We start from the raw sequence: 10,680 nt of genomic DNA, 5'->3' as shown, positions 1-10,680 counted from the left end.
CAGTTAGTTAGACGAATTGAAGTATGGAGCTTTAATAAGTTGTACCTATGCATAATTTACTTGTAATCTTAAATTTTAAATAATATGCATCAATAAACAATACTTCGTGCATAAAAAATTATTTTTAAGAGTTTTTGTCAAATGTTTTATAATATAGTATAAATAGTATAAATTATATGTTTTTAAAAAAAACAATAATGATTTTATTTTTGAATAAAATATAAATTTGAAGATATCATAAAATTTTAAAATAATGTTAATGTCAAATCAACTATTTAAAAGTTTTCATTTTTTATGTAATTTCTTTAATTTAAGATTTTATATATATCAATCTCTTTTATTCAAATACCATCTTTATCTTCTTGCTTTATACAACCGAGCAAAATGTATGAAAAATAAACTATTAAGATTCAAATTTTATTTTATGATTTTAAGCTATGTTTAATTTATTAGTTTATATTTTATAAATATTTATTTATACTATATTATAAAGCATTTGAAAAAACTCTTAAAAACCATTTTTTATGCATGAAATACTGCATATTGATGCATATTACTTAAAATTTAAGATTACAAGTAAATTATGCATTTGTACAACTTATTAAAGCTCCATGTTTGAATTCATGTAACTAAATGCAGATAAACATAATCAAATAAAGAATAAACATCTCATTTTAAAATATAAAAAATCTAAAATATAATTAAGATAATTATCGAGTTCTAACAAAATAATTAATTATTATCTTTATAAGAAAATTATATTATTAAACTAAATATAAATTATTACGTTATTGAACCTAGATTAAATTATAATAAAAAACTTTGAATTAAAAAATTACACAAAAGTTAGGAATTTTAAATAATTAATTTGATACTAATATCGAAATATTTTTGTCAAATTTTTATGATATCTTCAAATTTATATTTTATTTAAAAATAAAAACATTATCGTTTTTTCAAAATCACATGAGACCATATTATAACATCGACTGAAATAAAAAATAAAATCAAATATTAAAATCAAGATATATCTCACTGCATTGTGCGAATACCCTTCTAGTATAAATATATATATATATATATATATATATGTAATATGTGTATGTATTGTTTGAAAATATATATATATTCAAGAAACTTAATTTAACATGTCAAGTTTCATCAACAATACATTGACATCAGCTTAAATTTAAATACTAAAAGACGTTTTATATACAATAAATTATTAATTTTTTAAAAAGTAAGTTTTATAAAATATAAATGAGAAAATTATAGTTTTATACAATTTGGGTATTTATAATTTTTATTAATACAACTTTTATATCACAAAAGAGTTTCTATGGCTCTACCTCTCTCGGAAGAGTCATTTTCTAATTGAAGTTATGTATTTAAAAGTCTAGAATAATTTTTTTCCACTTAATCATTATGAGTAAGGTTCTAAAAACATGTTATGACGGTGTGGTCTTGCCACCGTATTAAAGCCCGTAACGCGATTCTAAGGCATGGCTTGCAGTATGACGTATTATGACACATTAACCACTGGTTTAATGTCGTGGGCTTATTAAATCAAATATTAATGATTCAAATTATTCATTGAAAGCACGAATTCAATAGCCACAAGTTGAAGGCGAGGGAGATCTTGAATTCAATTTCGATGACTAAAATAAATAAGGAAGATGATATCGAAGGATAATTTATTTATAAGATACATCTAATCTGATCCAATTTAATCTGTTTTTGGTATCCAATATTAGAAATTTTAGATTAGAGATGTATGGATTATTAAACCATTAGTGAAACACTGTTTTTGTTATATAATATCTTGATATCATTTTTGTTAACTTTATGTATTTTAAAATAAAATTATCAATGCATGGTTTTTCTTTCGTTTATAGTTTTATATGAATTTAATTTATGTAATTATCAGTGTTTAATACACTGATTCACATACACATCTATATGTATAATACGTACGTAGATTTATCGTCTTAAATAATGCCTTGAAAAACGTTATAGTCTCATTGTAACGCCACTTAAAAACCTTGATTATCTATACTATCTTATAAATCAGATTTATCAAAAGTTTTGAAAATAATTTTTAATGCACAAAGTACTATACATTTATGCACAAAGTCTAAAAAAATCTTAAAAATAACTCATTAGGCATTAAGTACTACTATTTTATGCATTCAATCTTAAAATCTGTTAATCTACAATTAAAATAACATATTGTACAAGTTACCAATGCATATTATTACATTTTTTTCCATGTTCCCAAGATACTTTTGACACCTTTCACTCATGTCTTCACTCTCTCATACCTCTATGTCTTCTCCTCATCCCTGAAGGTGAAATTCAAATTGATATTCACCGTGAGTTATTAAAAGTTCTTTCATTCATCTCTCATTCAATTACTCTCGGTCTCGATCTCTTGATTCTTTGCTCTTTGTGTAAATCGAATACATTTGTGGAGCCGTTTTAATATGTTTGATTTTAAATATATTGGATTTAAACTGTCATACAATTTTTTTTCATCGATAGACTGTAATTGAAACCATAACTCTTATTTATTCAAATTGTATTAATATGTAAAGACTAAGTGTAACTTATATCATCGTTAAGTCTTCTCTAATAAAACCAGTGAAACTTCAAAATCATTAAAATTCACGATTTCCACCGCATTACACGGATACATAACTAGTAAGTAGCAAAACGTTGTACTTTTATCAAACGTCTCCCTTCAAATTTTCTTTTTATTACAAAATAATTTAACTAATCAAGAAAAAAAAAACTTTATTTGTAAAAAATAAAAAAGTAACCTGGAAGCTTCCAAGGTGTGGAAAAAGTAAAAGAAGCCCAATGGTTGAACATATATGCATGAAGGGAGGGAGGGCAAAATCGTAATTTAGAGATGGAAAAAAATATATATATATATATATATATATATAATAATAAACAGTAAAATAATACAAAGTGATGGGGAATCAACAACCACCCTTTGCAAGTTGGGGGTTCAATGACACCATGAACACCAACTTGCCTCTCTTCAACCTTACAATGCCTTCTTTTCTTTTATCCCAACTTGCATTTGTCCCTCTTTTCCATCCCCAACTTGCATGTGTGGGACATCCACATCAACTATCTTAATTTTGTTTTCATATGCATTATGTATATGTATTTTATAAATATTTAATATTCGGTGGTCATCAGTATCAGTTTTCTTATTGACACGTTCAATGAATTATAATAAATATATTGATGGGTAAATGACAGAATGTCATCTTATCTGATATGCTTCTTTTGGGACTTTTTAAATAAGATTTTCTTTTTCATGGAAAAGATTAGTGGAATATGTCAAATTCGTTCATCGTTATTCTTCAATTCGTGATAAAATCTTAACAAAAAATGTAACGTGCTAAACGAAGTAGATAAGCATTCTAGCTAACAGTACTGCATGATATGTGTTGTCATACACCCTAATTCCCATCGAGATGTTATGTTAATCATGGGTCGAATATTGAATGTTTAATAGGTATATAACATTTACAATCAAGAGTCTGAGTCGGAATTTTTTTCTAGATGTAAGATTCATTATTTTAAAATTTAAAATACCCTTCTAAAAGATATGTTTTTTTATTTATTTATATTAATTACTTATCAATACACAATAGTTGCTTAAAAGAGTTCGGAAAGTAACATACATATGTATGTCTATATATTTACACAAACAAAAAACAAAATGTGTTTACAAGTGTAAATAAACATATGAACAAGAAAATACCCTTCCAAAATAGATGAAAGTTAAAGATAAAAACCTTTATATAATTATTCAAAAATTCATGCTCTTTTAATTAACCGAAAACCATAAATATATATATATATAAGTTTGAAGCAATACACTATATGAAAAATGAATTATATGATAGATTAGTTGAAATCCGTTTATCTTATGAAATGAGTAAGAAATGATAAGAATTGAATGTTTAGTATATTAATTGAAAAAAAATGCCATGGTTACAATTGATAGCATCGAATTTTCATGTTTTACTTTATGTTTATAGGCTAAAAATCCCCTATTTTTATATTTTAATAGGCCTAAATTATGTTTTTATAAGCCTAATCCAAGTTTTATGTTGATCAGGAAAAGAAACGGACGAGAAAACATGAGGAAAAATGGTTGTCGTGTTTAAGAGATTTGTACGACACAAGTGGTCAAAGAAAAGCAAAACAGAGTAAAATGATACCTTGACATGCTACCCTGCCATGCAAGCGTCGCACATCGTGGTATGAACTTATGGCACACAAAATGCTACCATGACATACCATCCTACCATACAAGGATTTCATGCAAGGGTAGCAAATTGTGGTATGAACTTATGACACACATATACTACCCTGACATGTCAAGGTCGCATGCAAGGGTCACATATTTTCTTAGAGAGACCAATTTTGTCAATTTTTAATTCTTGAGCAGTTTTTCTATTTTCTTGGTACAAATTGACTTGGAAACCGCCATTTGAGAGAGAGAAGACCTAGAGATGATTTCTAGAGCAAAGGAGAGGATTTTGGAAGCTTTTCAATCATTTCCTTCTTGTTTAATTCCGAATGTAACTAGTTTCTTCATTCCACAATAGTGTAGCCTTTGATATTGATGCAGTTGGCTTAGAGATTCGTATGTAAATATTTTTGAACAAGTTTATTTGCTTGAGCCTCATCTAAATGTCATTATCTTTTTATTTATTATTAACCTGATCAATTGATTGATACTTATTTGATGAAAATTCATTTAAAACCTTAAATCCGTAACTTATTGGGGATTTAAAACCCTAAATCCAATTGATTAGTACCCATTTTGATAAAGTCACAAATGGGGATTTTATGAGCTTATTGCTTTGAATCGGTGAATTTCTTAATTCGTTAATTTTAATCACAAATGGGGATTTAAGAGCTTGTTCAAGCCCTCATTTGTTGTTAAGATTTAACCAAGGATCTTGTTTTTGTTAATGTTTGTTCAAGGGAAAATCGAGGTTGTCAGAGCTTGTTGACAACTATAGCGGGTTTAGACTTTGTCATGACATCTTTTGCACCATAGGAATCGATGATAAGTATTTTGAATCATATATGGATGAAGTTACTGTTGGAATTTTTAATTTTATTGTTTTTCGTCGTATGTTTAGTTTATCTAATCAAATCCACACCCTACAAGTGTAGAATCTGAATAATAGTTACGACCAATCCATGTGGATTTGACCTGACTTACCCACTATTACAATTAATATTGTTATTTGGGACAGTTAGAAACAATTGTTTCTTGGTCTCAAAAACCATCAAATTTTTGGTGACGTTGCCGAGAATTGGTTCCGGTGATCATTATTTAGCTCTTGCACTTTGTTTTTCTTTTTATTTAATTTTGTTTTTATTTTTATTGTTTTTCTAAGTTAATATTATACCTAATGCGCCTTGGCATATTTCATGGCGGGTTATCCATACTATTATGGGTCATGATATAGCACCACCATGCGAGACTCAAACAAGGTAAAAATCTCTTCCCTTGACACCCAACTTTCAGATCTAATCTCTCTTGTGATACAATTGCTTTGCAAAGAGGAAAAACAAGTGAGGAGGTGTGGGACGTACAATAACAACGCTTATCCGACCAATACATACCCCACATCTCAATATGAAACTAAGCAATCCTACACTTACGGAGGATTCTCAAGCCCAAGACACAACACCTTCGGACCATACTCGAGTACGTACGATCATGGATGAAAATTCTATCCTAAATCAAACGAGTATGACTATGAGTGGTATGACAATTCTTATGCTAGCTACGAATCAAAACCACCGGCGACACAAAGCTATTCTAGGGACTCTGGTATGTATCTCAAAGCAATTGTTAAATCATTAGCCCTTAGCACATTGGAATTTCAATAGGAGACGAAAGCTAGCCTTCAGAACATGGAAAACCATATTAGAAGGAATGAGAGTTCAATACGTCAGTTGGAAGCTCAAATTGAAGAAAAGTTGGATCATAGAAGAGGCTAGAGATCTTCTTAGAATAAGAGGATAAAGAAGAAGACACAAACTCATCTACTTCACGAGATAGCAACAAAAAGGAAGAAGATGTATATATGTTGGAAATGATGGTGGTATCTTCTCCTATCTCTATGCCTTTGGTTAATTTTATCATAATGGAGGAGGAGGAGCATGCAGACATCAGGAGAACCTTATCGCAATTGAAAAAACAATGGTAGATGATTTGAAGGGGGAACCCGAATGAAGACACCTTTGTAGAGATACAAACTAAAAATTAGAGCGCAAAGGAAACACACTTGAAATCTGGACATATTTCAAGGAGTCTCAAGATCGCGTGAAGATGCATATATGGGATATTGACTTATTAGATACCAGATAACATGGAAAACGTCTAGCCAAAGACGTTAAAGAAAGGTGTTGTGTGGGAGGCAACCACAAGTTTATTTTTCTTTCTTTTAATATTTTAGTTTCTTGTATTTCTCTTTGTTAGTCTCCTTTGTTTCTATTGATCCTCTCTCTCAATGATCTGATTATGATCTTTTTTACCTTACAAAGTGTACTATTTCTATATTCAACTTCAACAATCATCACTGAGTCTGTTTAGTAATCACTGAACATGTACTGTAATTCTCTCAGAGGGAAGAATTCTCCAGGAACACAAAACTCACACCACAGAACCTTCAACGATATCAAAGATAGAAGATAAAGACAGAGACAAGAAGTTCGTGATCTGATGCGGTTTTCAGTGATAACAAGCTCGTCTACACAAGTATGAAATCTACTCAAGATTCAACGAACACTGATGAGACCTCAGCGTCATTCCAGTGTCAGCAATCAAATGAATCTTGTTGAACAAGATTAGTTTTTGTCTTGTCTTTCTACACACAAAAGACAAACCCATACCTCTCAAAGTAAAGTACTATACGGAGTCACTCTACTGTCTCCAAGCATGCTTACTTTGTGAAAGACTACTGTTCATATACTGCCAAAGACTGTATATCTGCAACAAAGGACAAACTCACCTCTTAAAGCTTGCCACGTGCTTTGTACCTTCTGATTTTTATTTAATGCAATGGGTCTATAGTTGAGTAGTTCTTCCTTCTAAGTAATCTTCTCTAACCTCTATCAAAGCTTCCTTGCTTTGAAGATCTTATTATCCAAGAAGATACTCCTCCCTCTAACTCTCTATCTAAGAGAAAGAAATCAACTCTAACAAGCGAATAGCACAATACTTCTTAATCTATTTCTTTTAGCAAGTCTTTTCTTTCTTGTTGTCTGTAACTTGTGTGTTTCTTTGATTGTTTAGATAAGTTCTGTATCTTATCATTTCCGCAAACAATATGTAAAAATCTGTATTGATCTTCTTTATCAATATAAGTTTTTAAAAATGAAAGCTATTGTGTTTGTATTCATCTCCCTTTCTACAAACTGTTACCTAAAAACTCTTGTAGATCCTGCTGGGACCAACTAGTGGTGTCAGAACAATGTGTGTTTTAGTATTTTATTGTTGTTTTATTGGTATTTTATATCTCTTCTTTCTATCTAACTTTCCACTGGTTTTGCAAAACACGAGCACAAACTTTCACGATAATAGCTACTTTCCAAACCTCCCTAGTTCATCAGAGACAACTTCAGCCTCTAGAAGAACCGAATGTCTCTGTTCTTAGAGAGTGTGGATTCTGATATTCCATACTACATTGAAAATGGACCCTATATTCCATTTGCAATTTCTCCAGCAGTTCTTGCTACTTCTACGACTGTCGTGAATTCTGAACGGCAAATTCCGAAGCTCCCTCATCAGTGGAGTGATGAAGACAAGAAGAAAATGGCTTTAGATACTCGAGTAAGATATATAATAGCCATGTCTCTTCCTGACGAGTTTTATCATTCCGTGATGAAGTTTAAAACCTCAAAAACTATGTGGGACACTCTTTGTGTTCAATATGAAGGTACTTCTGAAGTACAAGAATCGAGAAAGATAAACTTAGTAAGACAATATGAAAGTTTTCTTTGTGAAAAATCTAAATCGTTATCTGAAATACATCAATGTTTTAATTGTCTTCTTATTTATTTGAGGGCAGTTGAAAGAGAATATTCCAACTCAGAGACGTTGACAATTTTTTTTGAATATTTGCCAGAATCATGGGATAATTATACCATGTGTCTCAAGATGTCTAAGGACATGTCCTCTCTTTCCCTCAGTTCTCTTTATAGGATATTGCTTAACCATGAGCAATTCCGTCAGCTGAAAAAGAATCTTCTAAAAGACTCCATAGAAATGAAAAGCTCTCCTTTAGCTTTGATCTCCGATAGACCTTCAGCTGACCCTTCTATTTTTTCTACTCCTTCTCTTTCTATCACTAAGTTAGATCATTCTAACTCTGAGGACTTGACAGATGCTGATTTATCAGAGTTTGATGAGTCGTTAGCCCTTCTTACTAACTCTTACAGGAGGTTCGCCAGAAAAGCAACTACCAAAAATCTCCTTCCCTAACCATAGATCACAAGCCAAAGTCAAATCCTATTGACAAGGCCTTAGCGGACTGCTATAACTGTCAAAGCAAAGGACACTTTTCTAGTGAATGCAGGTCGAATAAAGCTGCAAAGCCATCTTCTAACCTCTCATCCTCCTTCAGATATAAAGATGACAAATATCTAAAACTGAAGGAGAAGTACTAGAAGATGAAGAATCTCCAACGAAAAGGCTAAGGTTTTGTCACTGAAGAACATGACTGGGCTGATTCAACTAAAAGATTATCCTCGGACGAGGAAGACACGACCTATCTCTATCTTATGGCCAACGATGTCAAAGATGAACCATCTGAGACATCATCCTCCAACGATACCTTTCCATCAACCTCTACTAAGAAATGTAATCTGAATGACTCTTTTTCTACTTCTTCCTCTCACAACCTATCTGCACTAGATACACTAACGATGAATCTTTACAATGCCTTGAATGGCAAATCCAATGCTAAAAAGCTTAATCTTGATCTTCAAGAACAATTATAGAAATGTCATTCTAAGATCAAAGATCTGACCAATATTGAAGAAAATCTTAAGGATCAGGTCATTGTAAACCAAACCATTAGCATCGAATGCGAACATACTATTGTTGAGCTTAAGCAAGCAATTGTTGAACTCAAGGATAAAAAGGCTATCATTGAGGAATGGTGTAAAGCCTCTCTTAAGGACACTGAGCTCATTAACGCTTAGATCCTCGCCAAGATTAAGAGTGGTCTAGGATATTCCTATGATCAAGAAGATTGTGTCACTGACAAGTAGATGCTTAAGTTTGGACTTTCGTCTCTTCTATTCCTGACAATTCTTTCTCTTAATACTCTACTACTGAAACTCTTCTTGATGGAACTCCTCTCGGTTCAAAATGCAAAAAAAATGTAAAACCATTGTCAGCATTCCTCTTCCTAAGAAGGACAACAAGTCGAATAAAACTCGTTCTATTCCTTCAGCTTGTAAACCTTCTTCCTCAGGGATAAAGGTCTATGAAGGTTGAACTCAGCGACAAAGGTCTCTGAAGAGGGGGAGAAGAATCCTGAAAATCGAACAGAGAGAGAGAATAATGGCGTGGAGAATACGGCTGCTGAGGATGCCAGGGAGAATATCCCAGAAGCCATCAGTGATGATGATGCCATGGTTACTGCTACTGTTGTTGCTGACCATGAAGACCTTCATCCTTCCACCTCTGCATTTCCAAATGTTGGTGATGATGAGGTTTCTGAACCTCAACTTCTTGATGTAGGTACTGATCTTTGTCGTAATGATGATGATGATGACAAAAATGATTATGATTTATGTGTCTAGATCATACCAAGACAACCAACAAAAGGAATCTCGTTCAGGGAACCTGCTTCCCAGGAGAGAAATCATAAGGGAACCAATACTTCTCAAGCTAAGGAAAAGGAGTGGCTGAAGACAACCTTGCCCTAGTACTTGGGCCAGTCAGTCAATATGAGGATGCAGACACCTCCAGGTTTATAACTCTTTCCTTAAAAACAAAACCTTATACTCCTATCTCTCTCTACAACAAACCCTTCTGGTATCTCAACCAATCTCCCATCTTTTGAAACCCTAGAGGACGATGAAGATGAAGATGAAGATGAAGCCAACATCTTATTACCCAGGAAGTCGTCTAGACAACTTGAGTGTTCAAAAGTTGAAAAAGACTTATGGATGGCTCAGCTGATAAGTCAGCTCGAACAATCAGAGTAAAAATTCCTATTCGTACCTCTGGATGTGGTGACTTTGATTTTCTTTCAGAAGCTGAACATGAAAAATCCCCACATGCTGAACAAGAGCTGAAGAAACATCAACTACAACTAAAACACAACTTGGAGTTAGCCAAGACTCTAGCTGATCAGGCACTTGCTGAAGGGAAATTCAAGAGGAAAGATCCACTCAATGCTCAAACCCAACTCTTAGTAGAAGCTGAACGAGAAAGACAACAAGTGCTGAAGCTGAAGTATCGTGACCTCAACTGGTGCAGAGAAAGAATTGAAAAAAGAATGAGCCCTCACAAAATTTCCAACGTCACTATCAGCGGTCGAATGAAATATGGTGCTCTACTTATTTCAATGGTCATATTCCGAGATAACAACGATGTTGTCACTAAGTATCCCTTCT

The sequence above is a fragment of the Cynara cardunculus genome (genome assembly GCF_001531365.2).
Source record: "Cynara cardunculus var. scolymus isolate 2C chromosome LG 2, CcrdV1, whole genome shotgun sequence".
Lineage (NCBI taxonomy): Eukaryota > Viridiplantae > Streptophyta > Magnoliopsida > Asterales > Asteraceae > Cynara > Cynara cardunculus.
This window is presented reverse-complemented; position numbering follows the sequence as displayed.